This window comes from Muscardinus avellanarius, assembly GCF_963383645.1.
Source record: "Muscardinus avellanarius genome assembly, chromosome: 15".
NCBI classification, from domain to species: domain Eukaryota; kingdom Metazoa; phylum Chordata; class Mammalia; order Rodentia; family Gliridae; genus Muscardinus; species Muscardinus avellanarius.
The window spans coordinates 38,372,974-38,397,913 of NC_137801.1; the positions used below are offsets into that span (position 1 = coordinate 38,372,974).

Below are 24,940 nucleotides of genomic sequence, written 5' to 3' on the forward strand. Positions count from 1 at the left end.
CAAATATAGAATAATTTTAAAAATCGAATATCTAGCCGGGCATGGTGGTGCATGCTTGTAATCCCAGTATTGGGAGGCTGATACAGGGGGATCATGGTTTGCAGACTGCCTCAGCTACTTAGTGAGGCCCTTTGCAACTCAGTAAGACCCTGTTTCAAAAATAAATAAATAAATAAAAATAGGGTTGGGAGTGTATCTCAGAGATAGAATGCCCTTGGGTTCCACCACCAGTACCACAAAAAACCCTAATATTCATAATTAGTTTGCAGTGATTCTATAATCAATAATATTAATAGTTAGTGATATCACCACCTTACATAAGAAGTTTATCAGGCACAGTGGCACACACCTGTAATCTCAGTACTTGGGAGGCTGAGACAGGAGGATCACAGGTTTAAGACTAGTCTCAGCAATTTAGACTTTAGACCCTGTTTAAAAATAAATAAATAAAGAGATCTGGGGTGTAGGTAAGCAGTAGAATGCTCCTGGGTTCAATCCCTAACACCAAAAGAAAAAAAAAATTGTCACTTTCTGTGCTCTTTAATCCTAACTTACATTCCAGTAAAAGATGAAAGTATAATATTATATAGTAGATAACATATGTATTACATATATACTTATATAAGTATATATGTATCATATATATATATATATAAATATATAAAATAGTCCTTCTAACTCAGAGATTATTAATCCTTGTTATGCTGTGAGCCCTTTTGGTATTTGATGCTGCTGTTTATGGACCTTTTCCCAAAATAATGTTTTAAATGTATTAAAATTAGAATGTCAGGATATATAAAATCTACATTGTAATACAGTTATCAAATATGTTTAAAATATAATTGTGATATAATAATATATATGCTTCCTAATTGATGCAGTAAGATAAAATCTAGTTGTGGCACTGTTCACAATTTTTTTTATTATGAATGAGGTACTAAATAGCATTTTGACACACTTGCAAAAACTATAATGATAAGTGAAAATATCATTTTGTAGCCTATACTTGTAATAGAAGGAAATGCTAATTTTTATTTATATTAGTAAACATAAGGATATTTTCTCCTTCCAAGGACATGTACCCCCTGAAGTCTCCATGAATCCTAAGAAACTTTGTTTACCTTCTGTTAATTTTTAATGAAGTCTTAGTTTGTTTTTGTTTTTGTTTTTTGCAGTACTAGGGATGGAACTGGGGGCATTCTATTTTCGAGCTACACCCCCAGCCCTATTTTTTATTCTTTATTTTGAAACAGGGTCTCACTGAGTTGCAAAGGGCCTCACTAAGTAGCTGATGCTGGCCGTGAACCCAGATCCTCCTGTCTCAGCCTCCCTGAAGTCTTAGTTTTGAATCACAAAAACCAAGTTAAGCAAAACTAAATTATAAAGGACTATGAGAAGAAAAAAATTGAAGTTCCGTTTCTTTGTTGAATTGATTGAAAGGACTTTTTCAACATTATGATATACTTTTTTATATTCCATTACTTCTTGCTGGCATTGGCATTGTCCTCTTCAATAGCCAGTAATGAAAAGCTTCACAAGTATGACTTAATCATATGGCACTTTTAATTTGTGAAGCCTATTTAGAACGTTAACACAAAATAGAAATACAGTGATATAAGGAGAGAATTATATACCATAATGAAATAGCTCTGAAGAACCTAATTGGCAGCAAACTTGGTACCCTTAAAATCAGAACTCCTTTGGGTTTTGTTTTAGAAATTTACTAGTCAAAGTCTCTGGCTGAGCCACATGTGATGGTACATGCTTGTAATCCCATTACTTGGGAGGCTAAGACAGGAAGATCACAGGTTTGAGGCCAGCCTCAGCAACCCAAGGCCCTCCACAACTATTAAGATTCTGTTTCAAAATAAAAAATTAAGCCGGGCGTGGTGGTGCATGCTTATAATCTCTGCCCTTGGGAGTCTGAGACAAGAGGATCGCACAGGTTCGAAGCTAGCCTCAGCTACTAAGTGAGGCTCTCAGCAACTTAGTGACACCCTGTTTCCAAATAAAATATAAAATAGGTCTAGGAGTATAGCCTGGAGGTAGAAAGTCTCTGGGTTCCACGCCTAGTACCACAATAAATAAATAAATAAAATTAAAATTAAAATTAAATATGACTGGAGAGGTAGCTCAGAGGTAAAATGCCCCTGGGTTCAATCCCCAGTAGCACACAAACAAACAAACAAACAAGCTCTGGATGATGGTAAGAAAATAAGGTGAAGGAATAGATTAAGTCATGGTATTAAAATGAGTTCAAAAGGCCGGGTGTGGTGGCGCACGCTTGTAATCCCCGCACTTGGGAGGCGGAGACAGGAGGATCATGCTGGTTCGAAGCCAGCCTCGCTGGCTTAAAAGACCCTGTTTCCAAATAAAAAAATATAAAATAGGTCTAGGAGTGTAGCTCAGAGGTAGAAGGGTTTCCAGAAACGCCAGTACCCCCCCAAAAAAAATAAATGAGTTCAAAAGAGCTACACCCCATCAGGTGTTCAGCATATAAACCATCCTCATATCTGTAAGCGGCTAACTGGAAATGCATGATCAGTTTGAATACTTGCACGTCTGTAAAAAGCTGTAATTACCAAGAAAAATGTATACATTTTATCTATGTAGGGCTCACCCATTTAGTATGTCTCTTAAATTTTGATCAATTGTGGATCCGATAGCAACAAAGAGAGGAAAATCCTGTATTTTCTGTGGATCTTGACATGAGTGCTCCTGATCATCTCTTACTAAACACCTTAAACGTTTATGATGGAGTGGGAAAACATCGCAACCCAGTGAGAACTGCTTACATATGAGAAACTTTCCAACTTCATTAGAAATTCTGCTCTCCATTTCTCAAAGATTAGGAGAGTAACTCATGGCTTATTTACAAATGGAAAGTAATACTTCGTAATACCTGGCAGCTTTCAAAACTAGATTATATCTGTCCTTGCCTGAAGGGCTCCAATAACACTATTCTAAGATATTTACTTCTGACCATCTGGCAGCTCTTAAGAACCAATCTCCCTTAACATTTTATAGCTATTGCACCCGGTTACAGCTAATCCTTTCAATGAATGAGCTGGAAAATGTAGATACATCAATATCATATTCTTTAGAACTCATTTAATCTATGCCCTATTATTATTTCATTTAATAGGGCCATTATCTTCTGTGGAAATGAAAAGTAATTTGTCAGAATTATTTCTTAAAATTCAAAGATCAATCTATGTAAATTTTTAAATAAAAGAAATCATAGGTTGTTGTTTTTTATTTTAATTAATTAATTAATTAATTTAGTGGTGCTGGGGTTCCTGGAAGCCCTTCTATCTCCGGGCTACACTCCCAGACCTATTTTTACATTTTTATTTGGAAACAGGGTCTCCTAAGCCAGCACGTGCGGCTGGCTTCGAACCTGTGCGATCCTCCTGTCTCTGCCTCCCAAGTGCAGGAGTTACAAGCGTGAGCCACCACGCCCGGCGTTGTTTTTGTTTTTGTTTTTGTTTTTGTTTTGTGTGTGGTACTGGGGTTCCTGGAAGCCCTTCTACCTCCGGGCTACACTCCCAGACCTATTTTTACATTTTCATTTTGGAAACAGGGTCTCCTAAGCCAGCGCGTGCGGCTGGCTTCGAACCTGCGCGATCCTCCTGTCTCTGCCTCCCAAGCGCGGGGATTAAAAGCGTGCGCCACCACGCCCGGCCTGGCGGTTGTTGTTTTTTTTTTAAAAAAAAAATCAGAAATATACTCATTAAAAATCTCAGAAATGGGAATCTAGGTCATAGATTCCACACACATTTTTAGGTGTTATTTTCCAATCTGGGTTCTAAAATGGTTAGTGTAATGGCTGAGTATGAGTTGAGTGAACAGTATCCCGAGAAAGGGCATGTGTTAACAATGGAGTTGACACCTTAACAAGGTCAATCAAAACAACCTGTGCTTTCTTTGCTTATTGTTTGCTTTAAGAAGATAGGAAGCCAGGCATAGTGGGTCATAGATTCCACACACATTTTTAGTGTTATTTTCCAATCTGGGTTCTAAAATGGTTAGTGTAATGGCTGAGTATGAGTTGAGTGAACAGTATCCCGAGAAAGGGTCTGTGTTAACAATGGAGTTGACACCTTAACAAGGTCAATCAAAACAACCTGTGCTTTCTTTGCTTATTGTTTGCTTTAAGAAGCTAGGAAGCCAGGCATAGTGGCGTGCACACACTTGTAATCCCAGCATTCCGGAAGCTGACAAAGGAGGATCGCAGTTCACAGACAGCCTCAGCTACTTAGTGAGGCCCTTTGCAACTCAGTGAGACCCTGTTTCAAAATAAAGACTAAAAAATAGACTTTGGGTTATAGTTCAGAGGTAGAATGCCCCCGGGTTCCATCCCCAGTACCACAAAAAAAAAAAAAAAGAAGCTTGGAAATTTATTCTAGAATTTTATAAATTTTTTTTGAAAACAATTTGATACTGTATGGACTTTCAAGAACTAATGGCTCTACTTAATTTTTGCAATTTATTAATAAGAATTGTGGAAAATTTCCAATTTCCATAATTCTTTATGACTTGTGCTTTGTATCTTTTTTGCGGTTTGTCCCGTCCCCAGATTTGCCATTCCATTACACACCACCTCCATCACAAAACCAAGTTTTGGACAGAAACCTCCTTTCCCTATGTGTTTGTCATTATTGTATTTAGGTGCTCCAAGCTGGGCAAGTTTCCTCCTTGTTGTTACATTAACACACACATATGCGTACACACACGCGCACATGTGCACAGGTGTGTGAAAATTCTTCATAGGTTTTGGATAAAATTAATAATTAGGATTACTAGAGGGGTTTTTGTATCGACATTAATTTTTTAAAAGCTTTAGAGAAGGTGAATATGGTGGTTAACACCTGTAATCCAGTACTTAGGAGGCCAAGTCAAGATCACAGGTTCAAGGACAGCCTCAGCAAGTAGTGAAATTCTTATCAACCTAATGAGACCCTATTTCAAAGTAAAAATAAAATAGGTCCAGGGGTGTAACTTGGTGATAGAATGCCCCTGGATTCAATCTCCTCTGCCAAAAAAAAATTTTTTTAGAGCTTTATGGTAACTTTTGGAAAATATTTCACTTCATTTTATATTGTATGGGGATAAAAACTACCCTATATTTCAATGCTAAATAGACTCAAACTTAGGTAAGATTTGGCTGGCAAGGTACCTTACTGTAGAGGCCTTTAGGATAATCCTCATTTGATATTCTTTTATTTTTCCCAATTACTAGGTTTCTGTCATGCAGAAGGACAAGTATTAAATAATAAAATGTCAACTTGATACATATTAAAATAGTTATAATGAGGTTCTGTACAATTAATATTTATATATTACTCTGTTCACCATAAACTTTTCAAGCTCTTTATCATTCTGGATTTTAACTCTGTGCTCATAGATTTAGTTTTTCTTTCTGAGATTCTTTATATAAATTTTTTTCTCTCTCTCTGTGTGTGTGTGTGTGTGTGTGTGTGTGTGTGTGATACTGTGGATGGAATCTAGGGACAGTCTACCTCCAAGCGACATGCCTAGACCTATTTCATTCTTTATTTTGAAACTGGGTCTCACTAAGTTGCAGAGGGCCTCACAAATTGCTGAGGCTGGCTGTGAACATGTGATCCTGCTGTCTCAGCCTCCCAAGTATTGGGATTACAAGCGTGTACCACCATACCTGCCTTTTCCTCTTAAGTATGACAGATGATTTTCAACTGGACAAATAAGCTGTTTGTGGCTCACTTCATGTAACCAACCTGACCAGTATTTCTTTTTCTTTTTTCTTTCTTTTTTTTTTTTTTTTTTTTTTTTGCAGTACTGGGGATTGAACCCAGGGACATTCTACCTCTGAGCTACACCCCCAGCCCTATTTTTTATCCTTTATTTTGAAACAGGGTCTAAGTTGTAGAGAGCCTCACTAAGTAGCTAAGGCTGGCCACAAACCTGTGATCCTCCTGTCTCAGACTCCCACATACTGGGATTATAAGCGTGAGCCACCACACCTGGCACCTACTACCCTTTCTCTTTTTCTTAATTATTTGTGGGATAGAGAGACAAAAAAACCCCTTGAAAACGAGGCATAATTAAAAGTGAATTTCTCTTAAGAGGAACTATAGAGGTTCTTAAAATATTAGTATGTTAGTGATAGAAAAACTACTTTCATGTATAGAACTTTAAAATATTTTATTTGCTCCAAATTCTATTAATAATCTAGGCAAAATTTTCTTTTAATCAGAAAAATATCAAAGGAATAAGGAAGTTTATGTAGCTCATGAACCACTGGAATAATTTGAGGCTTCGTTTAATAGTTTACTGGAAAGAATATTGTTCTAACTACCCCAGGACCACTATTAAATTTTTTTGTTTTATGAATGTTTGGATATTTCAGGTAAAATATAAAATCAGGTACCTACTACACTCCCAAATCTAAATTTTTTATTAATTAATGAATTAATTTACTTATTTATTGTTACTGGGAATTGAACCAGGAGCATTCTACCTCTTGGCGATATCTCCCTACCTCTTTTGTAGCTGGGAGTACAAGTGTTTGCCATTGTACCTATCTTCATACCTAAACTTTAAAACAGCCACCAAGCCAGGCATGGTGGCGCACACCTGTAATCCCTGTGCTTAGGAGGCTGAGACAGGAGGATCTCACAGGTTCAAAGCCAGCCTCAGCTACTTAGTGAGGCTCTCAGCAGCTTAGTGAGACCCTGTCTCAAATGAAGTATAAAATAGGTCTTGGAGTATAGCCCAGAGGCAGAAAAGCCCCTGGGTTCCACCCTCAGTATCACAAAAAACTATAATAATAAAAAAAAAAGTTCTTAGACTTGTTCTCACTCATGTTAGAAAAGACTACAAATTAATGGTATCCAAATGCCAGTCCACAGACTAGCACCAGCATGTGACAAGCAGTCCATGGCAACATTTTACCTGTCAGTTGTGAAATGAGAGTATGGATGATGATGTGGTGGGTTTATAAGAAAGCTCAATATATCCAGCTTCTTGTGATTGAAATGTCATTCTTGAAACAGTAGCGATAATAGATCTTTGCTGTTGTTGTTGTTGTTGGTTTTTTTTTCTTTTTTCCTTTTGGTACTGGGGATGGAACCCAGGGGCATTCTACCTCTGAACTATACCCTCAGCCCTATTTTTTATTCTTTATTTTGAAACAGGTTCTCACTGAGTTGCAAAGGGCCTCACTAAGTAGCTGAGCTGTCCTGGAACCGCGATCCTCCTGTTTCAGCCTCTCAAATGCTTGGATTACAAGTGTGCGCCACCACGCCCAGCTCTGTTGTTTTTGTTTTTATAATGTTCTTACCTAGGAAAGTTGGCTTCCTAAACTTTAAAAGTTCAAGTCTATCCTTTCAGAATACAAACTGCCTTATGATAGAATTTGAATTATTCTTAAAGTAGAATAAATAACGCAGAAACTTTAAATATGACTCCTCAAGATGATCTGAGTCTAGTTTTCTCTAGTTTACCTTAAAATTTTTTTGCAGCCAGGTGCTGTGATGCATGCCTGTAATCCCAGATCCTGGGGAGACTGAGGCAGGAGGATCACAAGTTTGAGGGCTGCCAGGGAAACATAGTGAGAACCTGTCTCTAAATAAAAATTAAAAGGGGGCTGGTGAAGCACATGCTGGTAGAGTGCTTGCCCAGCCTGTACACAGTTCTGGGTTTGATCCCCAGTGCCACCAAAAGAAAAAAGGAAAGTTTACTGCAGCCATTTCTAAGCATTGATCCACCTTCCCTCCCTTTCCATTTTTTCCTTTTATTTTTATTTTTTTATTTATTTTGCAGTACTGGGGATGGGACCCAGGGGCATCCTACCTCTAAGCTACACCCTCAGCCCCATTTTTTATTCTTTATTTTATTTTTGCGGTACTGAGGATGGGACCCAGGGGCATTCTACCTCCGAAATATACCCCAATCCCTATTTTTTAGTCTTTTTATTTTTTTTGAAACAGGATCTCACTGAGTTGCAAAGGGCCTCTCTAAATAGCTGAGGCTGTCCAAGAACTGCAATCCTCCATTCTCAGCCTCCCAAAGGGTGGGATTACAAGCATGCGCCACCGCCTGGCTTCCATTTTTTATTTTGAAACAGGGTCTCACTGAGTTGTAAAGGGCCTCACTAAGTAGCTGAGGCTGTCTGCAAACTATGATCCTCTGTTTCATCATCCCAAAAGCTGGGACCATAAGCATGTGCCACCACACCCGGCTCTTCCCTTCCATTTTTATGACCATCCTGAACCTTTCTTTGAAGCCTAGACTGCTTACATGGATTTTGATTTTTTTTTTTTTTTCGGTACCGGGGATTGAACCCAGGAACATTTTACCTCTGAGCTACACCCCTAGCCCCATTTTTTTTATTTTTTATTTTGAAACAAGGTCTCACTAAATTGCAGAAGGCCTCACTAAGTAGCTGAGGCTGGTTGCGAACTGTGATCTTCCAATCTTTGCCTCCCGAATGCTGGGATTACAAGCATGCACCGCCATGTCCAGCTTGAAGAAGGAATTTTGATAGCGCAATCTTTATTTTTTTTTTATATTAGCAGTACCTATGTTTATTTCTTCACTGAACACTAAATTGTTCTTCTAGGAATTGCTCTTGCATATGCTATGGATTCTAGTAAGTGAACACAAAGTTCTTGCGATTTACACTGAAAAGATATTTTCTGTTAATTTTAAATTCATCAAACAAAGAACTGAAAGCATATTTAATACTATGAATTGTTGACATATTTTAGTGAAATATGGTGTTTTATGAGAACCAAAATAGGCAAACACTTGGCTAAAGTGACTTAAGTGTAGAAATATGTAATTGATGTAATTAGAGGCCTTATTTGCATTTTAAATGAAGGGTGCATTTTTGCACACATAAGTAATCATAATTGAAAATATTTCAGTTTTTTAATCCTCTTTTTTTCAAATTACAATATTAAATTGGGTCCTGTGGCATATGCCTAAATCCAGTACGTGGGAGGCTGAGACCAGAGAATTGCAGGTTTGAGGCCAGCATCAACAACTTACTGAGAACCCCAGCAACTTAACAAGACCCTGTTTCAAAGTTAAAAATAAAATAAGCCAGGCATGGTGGCGCATATTGTAATTCCAGTACTTGGGAGGTTTAGACAGGCAGATCTCAGGTTTGAGGCCAACCTCAGCAACTTATTATAGAAAAATAATAAAAAAAGGACTAGGGATATAGCTTGGAGGTAAAATTCCCCCAGGTTCAATTCCCAGTACCAACAAATATATGTGTGTGACTGTGTGTGACTATTATATATATATATATATATATATATATATATATATATATGTGTGTGTGTGTGTGTGTGTGTGTGTGTGTGTGTGTGTGTGTATTATTTATATTATTAAAACAACTCTTATTATGATTTTTATTGTTATTGCAGTACTAAGGATTGAACCCAGGGCCTTCCACATACTAGACAAGTATTCTACCACTGAACTACATCCCTAGCTTTTTAAATATATTTTGATACAGGGTCTCAGCAAATACCAGGCTAGCCTTGAACTTGTGATCGTTTTGCCTCAGTCTCTGAGTATCTGGGATTACAGACATGGATCAGGACATCCAAAACATTCAGAAATAAAGAAAATAGTATAATGAAACCAATATTCCCATCATCCACTTCAATAATCAAAGGGTGCTCAATTTGTTTTATTTATATTCATTCACTACTCTTCTCCCAATATTGTTATATAAAATCAAATACCAGATATTATTTCATTCTTAAATACCTTAATCAATAAGTTAATACCAATAATAGAGCTAAAATGTTTTCTTAATGCCAGCAAGCATACAGAGGGTTTGAGTTTCTTTCCCTCTTGAGTAACTTGTATTATTATTTTTATAATTTGTTTGTGAAATAGTTGGCTAATATCTCACACATTGTATTTGGGTAATATTTTTCCTGAAACTTTTTTTGTTGTTTGTTTTTTGTGGTTTGGGGATTGAACCCAGGGGCATTCTATCTCCAAGCCTATTTTATTTTAAATTTTCAAACAGAGTCTCATTAAGTTGTTGAGGCTGGCCTCATACCTGTGATCTTCCTGTCTAAACTTCCCCAGTACTGAGGTTACAGGTATGGGCCACCATGCCTGGCTCTGGATCTCTTAAATTTAGGTTTCTTCCTCCTCCCTTTTTTTATTTTCTTGTCAGTCATCTGCGATGGAAACTGGATCATTTGTCCTATAGAATTCTCATATTTTGGCTTTTGCTATTTTTACTCTTCCTTGAGGATATTGCTAATAGGGTGCTCTAAACTATTAATTTTAGTATCTTATTTTAGGATTACTTTTATCTTTTACTTTGAATATAAATCTCAACTTGTCTTCATTTCTCTGTTCAAGGAGTGTCCAATTCAAAAATTAACTTCTTGTTGCAATACCAATCAATCACATGTACAGGCATTTTAGAAAAGAAAATTACATATAAAAAGATTATCTTCTCTCCTGTTCTTAAATCTCGAAAGGAAATTAATCTATGAAAAGTTTTTTCCTTTTTCTTCTTTTGTTTTTTTTTTTTAGTGGCACAGAGTTTCACTGAGAAATGGAAAGGCCATTTAAAACCCTGTGGGTGAACATCTTCAGAAGTAACTCCTTACATAGTCATGTATTTTTAATTATTAAGACCACTTTTGACCATTGTAATGTCATAGAAATCAGTTTCTGAATTACAAATTTTGTTCTGATGGACAAATTCTCTTCATAACTGTCCTGATGCAGTATTGTGTTTCTTAGCTCACTCAGGAGGAATGGAGGAAGAGGACTGATGTCTAGAAGAATGTAATGAATCATTTGTTGGGCTTAAAATGACCCCTCATTATTCTCTATCCCCTACCCTTACAACCCCCTGAACTGAGTGAGAATTATTGTTATAGTAGTAGAATCATAAAACATCCTTCTGATGTGCTCAGGTGGAAAAAACAGTCTGTCAACAGTCTGTGTAAGAATCTCATGAGAAAGTTGGTATATAAAGTTGCAATACAATTAAGGCATGCTAGCCTATGATACTGATACTGACTATCAAGAAAACAAAAAGGAGCCAGACATGGTGGCACATGATTATAATCTCAGTACTTGCAAGGCTGAGACAGGAGGATCACAGATTGACAAATAGCTTCAGCAATTTAGTGAGACCCTCTGCAACTTAGTGAGACCCTGTTTCAAACTAAAATTAATAATAGTAATAATAACAATAACAATAAAAAATAGTGCTGGGGGTGTAGCTCAGAGGTAGAATGCCCCTGGGTTCCATTCTCAGTAACACACATGCACACCCCCCCCCCAAAAAAAAAAAGAAAGAAAGAAAGAGAAAAAGAAAGACATCAAAAAGGTCACAGGAAATAAAGACTTGTTCTTACCATTTCTGCCTAGGAAAATGTGTTTATTCATACAGTGGGGATTTATTGAGCATCTACTTGTTATCATATTATGCAAGTCTGAGAAAGAAAGGAAATAAAAAATTCTGTGTCCCCTGAGAGCTTATTGTGTAGTTGGACAGAAAGACTTATAGAATTGAAAGAGTTAAATAAAAATGAAAGATAATATCTGGTTAAGCACTAGAATTTGGGATGGTAAAGTCTATAGGAAGCACAGTGAAGGTTAAAATAAAGGATAAAGGATTTTTGAGGAAGTATGGAACCTCTCTTATTTGAGAGGTGGTAATTTCATCATTTAAAGTGAAACTGATAACTTTTTTCCAAACCTCTTAGTTTCCTCCATATTTGTGATTCACACTAGAAAATTACCCAAATTACCAAAATCTGCAGTTCCAATGAACAAAAACTGTCAGCACAACCAAAATAATATAACCCTTTCAATTAAACTGACAAGCTACATTTGCAATGTATTTGCTAAAAATAAATGAAATATCTCAAAGTAAAAATAAGGTGGGGCACCTAAGCTTCAATTGTGTGCTGATATTTAGGTGAGGGTGGAAAAAAAGCACAATAGTTCTTAACTTTTTTCTGTTGGGAATTCTGTGGAGAAGCAACGAAAACTATATAGCCCTTCCCCTGAAAAATACTTGCATGATACGCAAAATATTGCACCTATTTCAGAGATTCATGGGCCCCTTAAAGCTTCTCTCTTCAGTTCATCTTTGAGATATTTTTCTTTTCTTTCTTATTTGTTTGTTTGCTTATTTATTTATTTTGGTCCTGGGAATTGAACTCAGGGGCATTCTACCTCCAAGCTACTTTACTATACCTATTTTACTGTATTTTATTTGGAAATGGGGGTCTTGGTAAGTTGCTAATGCTCACTTCAAACCTGTGATCCTCTTGTCTCAGCCTCCCAAGTACTGGGATTACAGGTATGTGCCACCACACCTGGCCGAAAGAGTCTTGCTAAATTGCTGAAAATCCTTGCTGGCTTGATCCTCTTTTCTTAGCTTTCCAAGTGCTAGGATTACAGGTGTGTACCACTGTGCCCAGCCAAGAATTTTAATATATAAAAATAAAACAGAACCAAAGTGTCTAATTCCCTTCAAGTGATCAGATGGTCAGTAGACTCAAAGCTGCAAGCATTTAACAATTTGTGTCTAAGAAATAGTAATAGTGGGCAAGGGAAAAGAAATTTAAATATGGAAGAGCATATCAGAGCAAGAGGCAGAGTGATCTAAGGAGAATAATGGTCCCAGGATACTATTTAAGACTGAGGTTTCTTGCATTCCTGATTGCTTATCTATGGGCTGGCTGAACCCATTTAAATTGTATAGTCAGGGGTTTGTTGTCATTGTTGTTATTTGTTTGTTTGTTTGTTTGTTTTACTAGGGTTTCAATCCAGAGGAATTCTACCTCTTAGCTATATCCCTCAGCCCTGTCTTATTTTTTAGTTTGAAACAGGGTATTTTTAAGTTGCTGAGAGTCTTGCTAAGTTCTAGAAGATGCTCTCAAACCAGCAGTCCTCTTGGCTCAGGTCCCTTAAGTATTGATATTACATGCATACATCCAGCTTATATTCTGTTACTTTAAAGAGAATATCAAGCAGTTTTCCCTTAATAGAGAAAAAAATTAAGAAATTACAAATTATGACACAGTATCCCTTAGCAGTTTTAATTTAATTTTAAAACTTGGGCTCTGAAGTACCCACAAAATGGGAGTTTAAATAATTCTTTTCTTCAGCCCTTTAAGCCTGGATAACTTTCAAATACACCAAGTACACAAAGCCTCAACGTACTATATGTAATTTTTAAAGTCTTTCACTTAACTTTTAAGCACTGGAATTATGTTTTAAACCTAACAGAAGCTACTGTAATTAGAATGATTAAAATATTATAATACTAGACAAAATACAAAGTTTCATAGGAATGATTGTTCAGGAAATAGAATAACCAACATGCCCAGCCTTGCCATTTTATTTTTTTTATTTTTATTTTTTTAATTAATTTATTTTTTAAATTGGTGCATTGTAGTCATATATCAATCACATTGGAGTACAAGACTTGAGAGGATATACAAGCACACATCATCCAATTAGCCCTCCTCCAGCCCCCATCCCATTCCCTCCCCCTCCCTCCATCCCACACTTCTTTGGTGATTTACTTTGATACATTTGTTTATGTACCTCCTGCTTTTTAAAGAGGCTCCGTCCTCCAGTATTACATACCCTCTGATTGGTCACATTAGTTGCTTCACTATAGGGCCCTTTCTATAGCTCAACCTCTTCCTGTTGCCCTTTTCCTCCTAGTTATTGCTGATTAAGAGAAGCGTCTGATTTATATTTTCTGCGATATTTCTCTGTGCATGCTGCGTTGCAAGTACCAATCCCACTCTTGATGGTCCCAGTAGTGATCTGGCTTCTCAGTGGACTGATCCAGACCTCGCTGGCTCAAGCAGTGGCCTTGCCTCATGGGAGGCCCCAGTTCTGGTCTCGCTGGCCCCTGAACCGGTCTAACCCCTAAGCTGGCTTTGGTCCCAGCCTTGGAGGCCGCAGGAGTGGACTTGCCTCACGCCAGGCTCCGATGCTGGCCATTGGCCCCTGCACCGGTCTAACCCCTTGGCAGGATTCCAATCCCGGCCTCGGAGGCCCCAGCACCGGCCTAGCCTCATGGCAGGCTCCAATGCCGGCCTCGTTGGCCCCAGCACCAGCCTAACCCCTCGGCAGGCTCCGATCCCGGCCTCGGAGGCCCCAGCACTGGTCATGCCTCAAGGCAGGCTCCGATGCCGGCCTCGCTGGCCCCAGCACCCGCCTAACCCCTCGGCAGACTCTTATCCTGGCCTCGGAGGCCCCAGTACCGGCCTTGCCTCACGGCAGGCTCCGATGCCGGCCTCGCTGGCCCCAGCTCCGGCCTAACCCCTCGGCAGGCTCTTATCCTGGCCTCGAGGCCCCAGTACCGGCCTTGCCTCAAGGCAGGCTCCGATGCCGGCCTCACTGGCCCCAGCAGCGGCCTAACCCCTCGGCAGGCTCCAATCCCGGCCTCGGAGGCCCCAGCACTGGTCATGCCTCACAGCAGGCTCCGCTGCCGGCCTCGCTGGCCCCAGCACCGGCCTAACCCCTCGGCAGGCTCTTATCCTGGCCTCGGAGGCCCCAGTACCGGCCTTGCCTCACGGCAGGCTCCGATGCCGGCCTTGCTGGCCCCAGCACCGGCCTAACCCCTCGGCAGGCTCTTATCCTGGCCTCGGAGGCCCGAGTACCGGCCTGCCTCAAGGCAGGCTCCGATGCCGGCCTCGCTGGCCCCAGCACCGGCCTAACCCCTCGGCAGGCTCTTATCCTGGCCTCGAGGCCCCAGTACCAGTCTTGCCTCAAGGCAGGCTCCGATGCCGGCCTCACTGGCCCCAGCACCGGCCTAACCCCTCGGCAGGCTCTTATCCTGGCCTCGGAGGCCCCAGTACCGGCCTTGCCTCACGGCAGGCTCCGATGCCGGCCTCACTGGCCCCAGCACCGGCCTATCCCCTCGGCAGGCTCTTATCCTGGCCTCGGAGGCCCCAGTACCGGCCTTGCCTCAAGGCAGGCTCCGATGCCGGCCTCACTGGCCCCAGCACCGGCCTAACCCCTCGGCAGTCTCTGATCCCGGCCTCAGAGGCCCCAGCACTGGTCATGCCTCAAGGCAGGCTCCGATGCTGGCCTCGCTGGCCCCAGCACCGGCCTAACCCCTCTGCACAGCCTTGCCATTTTAAAGGATAGCTGTCAGTATGTGTTATTATAGCTAAAGGTTTCCAGAAATTTTCTCTATTAATTTTTAATGATACCTTTGATGGATATGGCTGATTTGTTTGGAAGTTATTTTCTTCCTGGGTCGGAGTACTTCATACCAGTTCCTTCTGGCATTCATGACTTGGGTTGTTAAGTCTGGGTGATTTTTATTGTTTTGCCCCTGAATGTCACCTATTCTTTTGTTCTCACTGCTTTTAAGATTCTCTCCTTGGCCTCTATGTTAGTTATTTTGATTTTGATTATTACCTGGCCTGGGAAGGTCCTTCTTTGTTCTTGTCTTGATGGTGTCCTGAATGTCTTCTATATGTGGATATCCAAGTCTTTTTCTATTTTTGGAAAATTCTCTGAAATTATTTCTCTGAAGAGCTTTCTGATACCATTGGTTTGTGCTTCTAGACCTTCATCAATGCCTTTCATCTGTAAATTAGGCCATTTCGTATTGTCCCATATTTCTTGGATATTCAGGTTGTGTTGTTGTATTGTCTTTTCTATATTGTTGACAGTTTTGAATGAACTTCCAAGAGTGATACCTGTTTTCCATGTGGTCTAGCCTGCCAGTTGGTTTCTATTGTGGTATTTAATTCATTTATTGACTCCTTTATTTCACTCAAAGCCTCTTTTTGGTTCTTTCTTAGAGCCTCAATTTTCTCCTTTATTTCCTTTATACTTTGAGTCCTTTCAAATTGTAGATTAGAGTTTGGAATTCTCAGGTTTGTATTTCTCTTGTCTTGGCATCTTCTTCCTCTTTGTGTGTGAGTACTGTGTCTATTCATTATGCCTTTATAATAATGTCTATGCTGGGTATGTATATTTGCCTCTACCATTTTGACTCATATAAATCAAACTTTTGAGTTTGTCCCTGAGAGCCTCTTTAACTAGATAAAGTTCTTAGTGCAGGCAAATAGGAGTCTCTAATTAGATGCAGACCACCATGCTCTCTAAGCCCAAACTCTGCAAGGCCAAAGACTATGATATTCTTTTTAGAGCCTGAAGCCTGCTGGTAGGGATTTAGTGTCCAACAGACACCATTGTTGCTCTGTTGACTGTAAACCAGTGGTACTGCAGAAAGCTGATTGTTGGCCTCTGTGGCAAGTGAGCTTAGGTTCAGCAAAGCCAGCATTTGCTATGTTCTGTGCCTGTGGCCAAAGCAATTCAGCAATATGAAGCATGCAGGAGAAATCATAATTTGTTATTGCAAATTATGCTTCAAAATAAGAATTAATAGTGGCATGACATTAAGCTTTCTGTACATCAAAGGAAGCCATCAAGAATCTAAAGAGGAAGTCTATAGAATGGGAGAAGATCTCTGCCAGTTATCCCTCTGATAAAGGACTAATACCTGGAATATTCAAAGAGCTCAAAAGACTTTACACTAAGAAAACAACCCAATCAAGAAATGGGCCATTGAATTGAATAGACACTTTGCAAAAGAAGAGATACAAATGGCCAATAGATCATGAAAAAATGTTCAACATTATTTTCAATCAGGAAGATGCAAATCAAAACTACACAAAGATTCCATCTAACCTAAATCAGAGTGCCAATCATTGAGAAATAAAAAATAAATGTTGGCAAGGATATGGGGAAATAGGAACTCTTCCACACTGTTGTTGGGATTGCAAATTATTTCAGCCTCTATAGGAATCAGTGTGGAGATTCCTCAGAAAATTGGCAATGGACCCAGCATATGATCCAACTCTGCCACTTACGGGTATCTTTCTGAAGGTGCTGAAATCAGAGAACTACAATAATATATGCACACCCATGTTCATAGCAGCACAACTCACAGCAGCCAAATTATGGAACCAACATAGATGTACATCAACAGACAAATGGATTACAAAATTATGGGAAATACACACAATGGAATTCTACTCAGCTATAAAGAATTATAAAATCATGTCATTTGCAAGAAAATGGGAGGACCTGGAGAACATTATGTTAAGTGAGATTAGCCAGTCACAGAAAGTGAAGGGGCCTATGTTTATGTGCAAGCTAGAGAGTATTTGGGATACAAGAGGGACTACAGATAATGGAAGACAAACCTCAGTGAAGCCAGGGATATAGTCTAAGGGAAGTGGAGAGAGATGACTGTGGTTCACTAATGTAAATACTACCATTGACTGTGTGTACATATGTAACTATACCAATATCACTCTCAGTGGTCTATATTGGTAGGGAAGAAATGGAGAGGTATGGAGGGTATCAAGTTCTGTGTGCATATATATATGTCACTGTATACATGGTTTATATTATGATGTGAGACTATAATGCACCAATAAAAGCATATTAAAAACATAACAGGGACTCAAAAGTGATTACTAAACTTAATTGATAACTAATAAGACTATTTTACTTATTCTTGGATTTACTTTTTATTACCCCCCACTAATTAGCATCAATTTTTTATTTTTATTTATTTATTTATTTATTTATTTATTTATTTATTTTGTGTGGTACTGGGGTTCCTGGAAGCCCTTCCACCTCCGGGCTACACTCCCAGACCTATTTTTTATACTTTTTTTTGTTATTTGGAAACAGGGTCTCCTAAGCCAGCGCGCGTGGCTGGCTTCGAACCTGCGCAATCCTCCTGTCTCTGCCTCCCAAGCGCGGGGATTACAAGCATGCGCCACCACGCCCAGCAGCATCAATTTTATTTTAAAGAGAGCAATAGTTAGCTGGGTGTGGTGGCGCATGTTTGTAATCCCAGCATTTGGGAGACTGAGACCAGAGGATCATGGTTCGCGCACAGCTTCAGCTACTTAGTGAAGGTCTTTGCAACTCAGTGCAACCCTGTTTCAAAATAAAGTATAAAAAATAGGGTTGGGGGCATAGCTCAGAGGTAGACTGTCCCTGGGTTTCATCCCCAGACCCACAAAAAGAAAGAAGAAAGAAAGGAAGGAAGGAAGGAAGAGTATTCTTTATTGACACTTAAGAGCATCATCCCTATTATCAGGAATAGTGTAAGACTGTCTAATCCTCATGTATTACAATCATATATAGATAAATACATATGTAAAAACACAATGAGAAATCCACACACCAGCCACAGCATGTATAACTGTTTATACCTTAACTGCTTGCTTATACCTGAATACATTTTCAGTAAGCATGCTAGTAACTTTCAAAGGATGTAATAAAAATCCAGTTGCAGTATTTTATTATTTTGCTGAATTACATTTGAGAAAAAAAGCTACCTGCTTCACCCATTTTACTACTAATATATTCTAAACCATATACAAATATATGTATAGAAACTTATGATCATAAATTTCCCACGAGGAGCCACTTAGTCTGTACCATTGGTGTATTTGCAAAACATGTTAACACTGCAAACATTGGAAGTTTATAGAAGGGGCATGAAGAAGGTTGGCCTCTACTGCAGTGATCTAGTGTGTATCCGCACAGGCTTCTGAGGGATGTCAGTCAACTGGAAGTAGGAGTTTATCAATGAATTGCTTGACACCCATCATTTCCTTTTGACATGAACTGTGTATCATGCCTTCATAGATTTTGAAGGCTAGCTTGGCTGGATTTACCAATGTTTTTAGTTTTTCAACAGTAAGGGAGAGCCAGGCATGGTGGCACAAGTTTGTAATCTTAGTTTTTGGGAGGCTGAGGCAGGAAGATTGCAGTTCTCGGATAGCCTCAGCTACTTAGTGAGGCCCTCTGCAATTTAGTGAGACCTGTTTCAAAATAAAGAATAAAAAATAGGACTGGGGGTGTAGCTCCAAAGGTAGAATGCCTCTGGGTTTAATCCCAGTAGAGGCAAAAACAAACAAAACAAGACAAAAAACAGTAAGGGAACCAAATATTCGAGGAACTCAAAGATCATAATCTCCATGGCACTGGAGAATAGAAATATCTCTATAACACCACTGATAGGAGCCTGTGAGAATGAAGTGGGAGCCAGCCAGTGTCTCAGTGATGCCAGCCAGTTTCTGCTCTGTGGTGAGAGTGGTGTATAAGGACTGTCTCCTTCCTGGGAAAATCCTCCCAAAATAATTTTGTTAGAAGGAATGCCATTCTTCACCTCTTATCTATTAAAGCTTTTACATTTTCTGCAGCCTGTTTAATACCAGGTTCATCCTCCTGAGAATCTGGTGAAATCCCAATAATATCAAACCAAGAAGGCATGGCCATGTTCATATTTAATGTAACAAACATAACAGGCACATGCGGGCAGATATATTTGATATCTGCAGTATGCACATAAATTTCTTCCAGATACATTATGTGGCAATAGGGGTAATGGTAAAAAAAAAAAAAGAATTCTTATAGAATATTTTAAAAATCCATGGTATTAGCCGGGCGTGGTGGCACATGCTTGTAATCCCAGCATTTGGGAGGCTGAGACCGGAGGATCGCAGTTCGCGGACAGCCTCAGCTACTTAGTGAGGCCCTTTGCAACTCACTGAGACCCGATTTCAAAATAAAGAATAAAAAATAGGGCAGGGGGTGTAGCTTGGAGGTCATCCTAGGTTCCATCCCTAGGCCCGCAAAACAAAAAAGAAAAAAATAATCCATGGTATTTCTTTTAAATTTAAATAAGATTTAATGAGTCTTTGTGGGAGCAGTATAAAATGTCTGTATTTGACAATACTTTGATAACATTGAAGTGTCACTGACATGAAATTTTAATTTCTTCATTTGTTGTTTTATTTACATAATTGGCATTTGAATATCTACTGTTCATAGTGCAGTCAGCTGGTTCCCAGTAGAAAAAAAGTTGTTAAAATATTGAATTATTTCAGTTATCATTGAGAAACTGCTTCCTCTGGATGCTATCCCACCTCCTATGCTCTGGAAGTCTCAGAGCCTCCAGGTCTTCCCAGGATCCAATAAATAGAAGAAAAATTAATACCATAGCAAAGAGTCTGGGGGCCCTAATCTAACATGGGGGCAGTATCATCCTGATTGGCCGTGACTTTATGTGCATGTTGTTAAAATATTTAATATCACCTTTAGCTATATGCAAAGCACTATAATTAACTCATCAGGGAATAGAAAGGTGAATAAGTCACATCCTGCTCTCAAGGAGCTCACAGATGAATCAGTAATCATCATTATAACAAGGGCTGACGTTTACTGAGCACTTAGTAGAAGCCAGCATTGTTCTAACCTCTTTTCACAAATCACTTCATTAACGCTCATGATATCTTCAGGAGTTTATTTTCTCTTTTACAGATGAGAAAGCTGGGAGACTAAGTAATAGAGAGATTAAGTAACTTTTCTAAGGTCATGCAAACAATTAGTGCTCTGGCTACAATATATATTAGACAGTCTGACTCCCTCAAGGGCATTGGGGAAAGCATGCCCAGTTCTTGTTTACACTGGTTGTGTCCCTGGTTTTCAGGCCCATCATCTCTGGAATGAGGATATTGGATTGCATGATATCTAGCAGTCAAAAAAGAAATCTATGCCTCTAGAGGAGCAATAAGACAAATATAAACAATCACAATTCATGGCAAAACATTGGAAACCCTATGAAAGAGATACATGAGAAGGATAATAGGAGTTATACAGAGTTTGTTTCCAGAAAACCTATAATGCTCTTCTTTCTCCCACCCCTCCTTTTTAATTAAAATAATTCCCAGAAATCATAGGTCTTCTTATAAAAGGTGCTATTTGAACTAGATCATATATATATATATATATTTATAACTTTTATTGTAGTCCAGAGTGATAGGGATGTACATACACACATCACTTCGTGAGTTTTGAACTAGATCTTGAAAATAAAACAGTAAAGAGCGGGCATTTTGAGCAAAGGGGACACCATGAGCCAGTCAGTGTTTCCTGGGGGAAGTGTGAGATGTGTTTATTATTGAAGCCTGGGCATCCTCTGTGCCAGGGACTCTGTTAAGTGCTAGGGACACAAAGCTGACTGAAATACATTTTTTGTTTAGTGAGAGAAGTGGAGAAATAAATCAACAGTGTAATACGGTGGCTGGAAAAGAGATGCATTTTGCTCCTCATATGTATTGAAAGCACATATTTATGGAACATGCTTGTTTTGGGGGCCCATTGAAGATACTGGAGACATACAGGAGAACAAAAACCAATCAAAATGTCTGCTTTTATGAAGCCTATATTCTTATGAGCAAGATTAGCAGAAATACAGATGAATAAATGCATTGGAAAAAAAACAATGGGGGAAGAGGATGAGGTCTGCTGAGCTGGGAGGAATGGGTTGCAGTTTTTATTAGATAGCTCAAGAGCAGCTTCATTGAGGAAACATGGATAAAATGCTGAAAGCCATGTTGGTAGCCAGTCCTGAGACTTTCTAGAGTGGAAGAGTGTTCAAGACAGAAATAGTACCGAATATAAACTTCCAGGGGTGAAAGTTACCTGGCATGCTCCTAGAATAGCAAGAGAACAGATAGGTGGAGTGGGCCAGGGGAAAGGTAGCAAAGTAATGACACTGAAGAGGGGCAAACTGTTGGGGCTTCTAAGGCATAACTGTGGAGAGGATACAAAGACCAGATTCTGAAGGATCTTGCAAATCCCAGAACTTGATTTTATCTTGATGGCAGTGGGGGAACCATTGACTTTAAGCAGAGCAGTGACAATCTAGCTGCCATATAAAAAATGAATTAGGAAGATGTAAGCCTAAAGTCAAAGAGAACATTTGAGGTAGAGAAGAGCAGTAGTTACAGAAGGAGATGCTGATCACATGAACTTGGTCTATGGCTGAAGATAAGGGAGGAAGTAGACCAACTGAGAAAGATAAAAGGGAAAATAAATCACTAGCACTTGTGATTGCTTGGCTATGGTAATCAAGGGAGAGTTTGCTTATTATTTTGGAAGACCCAAAATAATTCCCTGGTTTCTGCACTGGGTAGATGAATGGATACTGATACTGTTCACTGAGAAAGATAAAATTTTAGAGACATTTATATGAGTGATGAGTGTGGATTGGGACAGTTTATGTTTGAGAGACAATGGTTATGGTCTGGGCAGGGAGCATCATATAGATTAAAGAAAAAAATGTTTTATTTATTTATTTATTTATTTATTTATTTATTTATTTATTTATTTTGCAGTACTGGGGATGGAACCCAGGGTCATTCTACCTCTGAGTTACACCCACAGCCCTGTGTTTTTATTTTTTATTTTGAAACAGGGTCTCACTGAGTTTCAAAAGACTTCACTAAGTAGCTGAGGCTGGCTGCAAATTGAGATCCTCTTACCAGGAGGATCTCAGCCTCCCGAATGCTGGGATTATAAGCATGCACCACCATGCCTGGCAAGAATGTCCTTTATTTCTTAATTATGTATTTGTTTATTCCCTGATCCTCCTATACTAGGACTACATGTGTACACTACCACACTCAACTTATCAGTGTTTTAAAAGTATTGTAATTGGTCGGGCGTGGTGGCACACGCTTGTAATCCCCGCGCTTGGGAGGCAGAGACAGGAGGATCGCGCAGGTTCGAAGCCAGCTGCGCGCGCTGGCTTAGGAGACCCTGTTTCCAAATATAAAATGTAAAAAGAGGTCTGGGAGTGTAGCCCAGAGGTAGAAGGGCTTCCAGGAACCCCAGTACCACCAAAAAAAAAAAAAGTATTGTAATGTATTTTTTACTACATAATTTCTTTTAAATCATCATAGAATCTTGAGAGAGATAGAGATAGAGATAGAGGGAGGATAAAGAACCCTATGAGAGAAAGTCTCTTGAAGATACTGGTCTTCAGTGGGACCTGAAGGCTGAGAGGCCCCTGCTGAGCAGTTATGGAAGGAGAGCCCCAGGCAGGGGCATAGCACGCACACGAGTGTTCATCCCATGTCCCCAAAGCATCCAATGCAAATGCTCTAGACTGAATTTATAACTCTACTTTGACCCTGCCTTCCTTCAAGTTTTCTAGATCAGGGAGAGAGCCCTCCATCCAGCCAACTGTGTACTCCAAAACTCCAGAGGTCAACAGTGGCGCATCTCCCCTGACCTCCAGTACAAGTCCAGCAAATTAGCCTTAGAATCCAACTGCCACTACATCTCCATTGTGTCTTACCTGCCATTTCTCTCCAGGACCACAAAGTAGCACCATACTGGCTCCCTGATTTCACTCCTATGCAAATCGATCTCCAGATTCAGATGAATAATCTTTGAAAAATCTGAGTTTGCTCCTGCCCACCCCAATGTACTTTTACTAACATTCCCTAAGATACTTAGTCATGTACCAGTTTATTTTAGACCTTTAAAAATTTGCATTTATCTGCCAAGCAACTGTTCCCTACAGAAAAAGAGCTCTAGTGGCTGCTTTGTTCCTTTGTTGTCTCTAATTCTGATATTCCATAACCCACATATATTTTTGCTATTGTCATTTGATTTCAATGACTTAAAAGATTTTTATTACAAGTTATATATAGTAGTAGTAGAACAACCTTCCACATGTTTTTTAAAATTTACCAGAAAAGGTGATCATTTCTGAATCACAGCAGTGATGGTTTTGTTCTCAGCTCAACCTCACTATAACTATACATTTGAGCAAACTAAGGTATCCTCTGAAATGAGTCACCTCATCCCAGGGTTCAACTGACATGAAGAATTACCATATTTTAGTCAGAAAACCTTAATTAGATTAGGTTGGCCTTTCTGAACTTCATGTGTTATTACATACAGGAGTTACAAACCTTGATCTATGCATATCATAGAAATCAGAAGAAAACAAATGAAAGCAGAAATGAACTCTTGTTTCCATATGTGTCTGCTTTGGTGAAGATATTTCAAATAGACACCAAAAAAACCAGAAGCACAAAACTAAGGAGATGATAACCAATGAAGGGGAGAAGTGATTAATTCAGATCAGGGAAAAGCTGCAGAGTTCAAAGAGACCATGATGAAATTATTAGAGGCTGTTGGAGATGTAATCCATATCTCCTTGTCACATGTGTCCTATGTGATAGTACTGAGAATGTCACAGGAGAAAATTAATGCCTTACAAAATAAACATGCTTAAACTTTATGAAAAACAACCCATACAAGAGGCTGATCTACATACATGCAGAGGTGGACACATTTGTCTTGACAATGAAATTCATGTGCTCTACGGCAAGAGCAGCTGCCAGTCAGGAAGCTCAAAGTCACATGAATCACATGCTAGCAGAACCATCTATTAATATTGACCCATAATTGTGGCTCTGTAGAAGTTTTATCACATTCTATTTATGTAATGTCCTTCATGATATGATAATACATCTTAAAATTAGTATTGTTGAATTGCAAGTGAAATGAATCTTAAATATATACTCCTTAGGCAGTGTGTGCTGCTCTCTGCCCCTGCCCAAAAATAAAATGTTATTCAATTTTCTTTTTTTTTTTAGAGAAAACCTAACATTTTGACCATTTGCTTACATTTGTATTTATTTTCAAGTTCTTTATAAGAATTTTAGTCCTCAAGATGGGAGGCGTGAATGTGAGGTGTAAATATGAACATGTCTTTAATTTCGCCCAAAGATTGATATTGCTCCCTGGGCTCTCTGAAATTTATTCAATCATTCTGAGATTACCTGGAGTTCCACCTGGTTGTAGTCTTGCCTAATGTATGTGGTTGGATGAAGAAAACCACATAAATAAAAAGAGTGTTGTGGCTTTAAAGAATAGAGTGCATTTTCTGGGAATGAGCATTCACAATTTTCTGCAGGAAGGTAAATGACATAGGACAACAGATTACTTTGTTTTGATTGGGGATTGAATTAATGTTACAATACTAATGCTCTTTCTATACACTGGCAACAAATAAATGAGTGTG

At 39.1% G+C, this 24,940-nt stretch overlaps 1 protein-coding gene and 1 pseudogene across 2 annotated transcripts in view; one reads left to right on the forward strand and one right to left on the reverse strand.

The window, feature by feature from the left end:
- The window catches only part of CAMKMT (calmodulin-lysine N-methyltransferase), a gene marked incomplete at its 3' end in the record, with an annotated part of 438,709 nt that overhangs the window by 268,645 nt on the left and 145,124 nt on the right, over positions 1-24,940 (forward strand). The gene's annotated exons all lie outside the window — the stretch shown is intronic.
- Positions 18,612-19,338, reverse strand: LOC308273715 (acyl-protein thioesterase 1-like; annotated as a pseudogene). Its single transcript has 2 exons — positions 18,987-19,338; positions 18,612-18,749 (listed from the first exon to the last, which is right to left on the reverse strand). The product of its transcript is annotated as an acyl-protein thioesterase 1-like (transcript).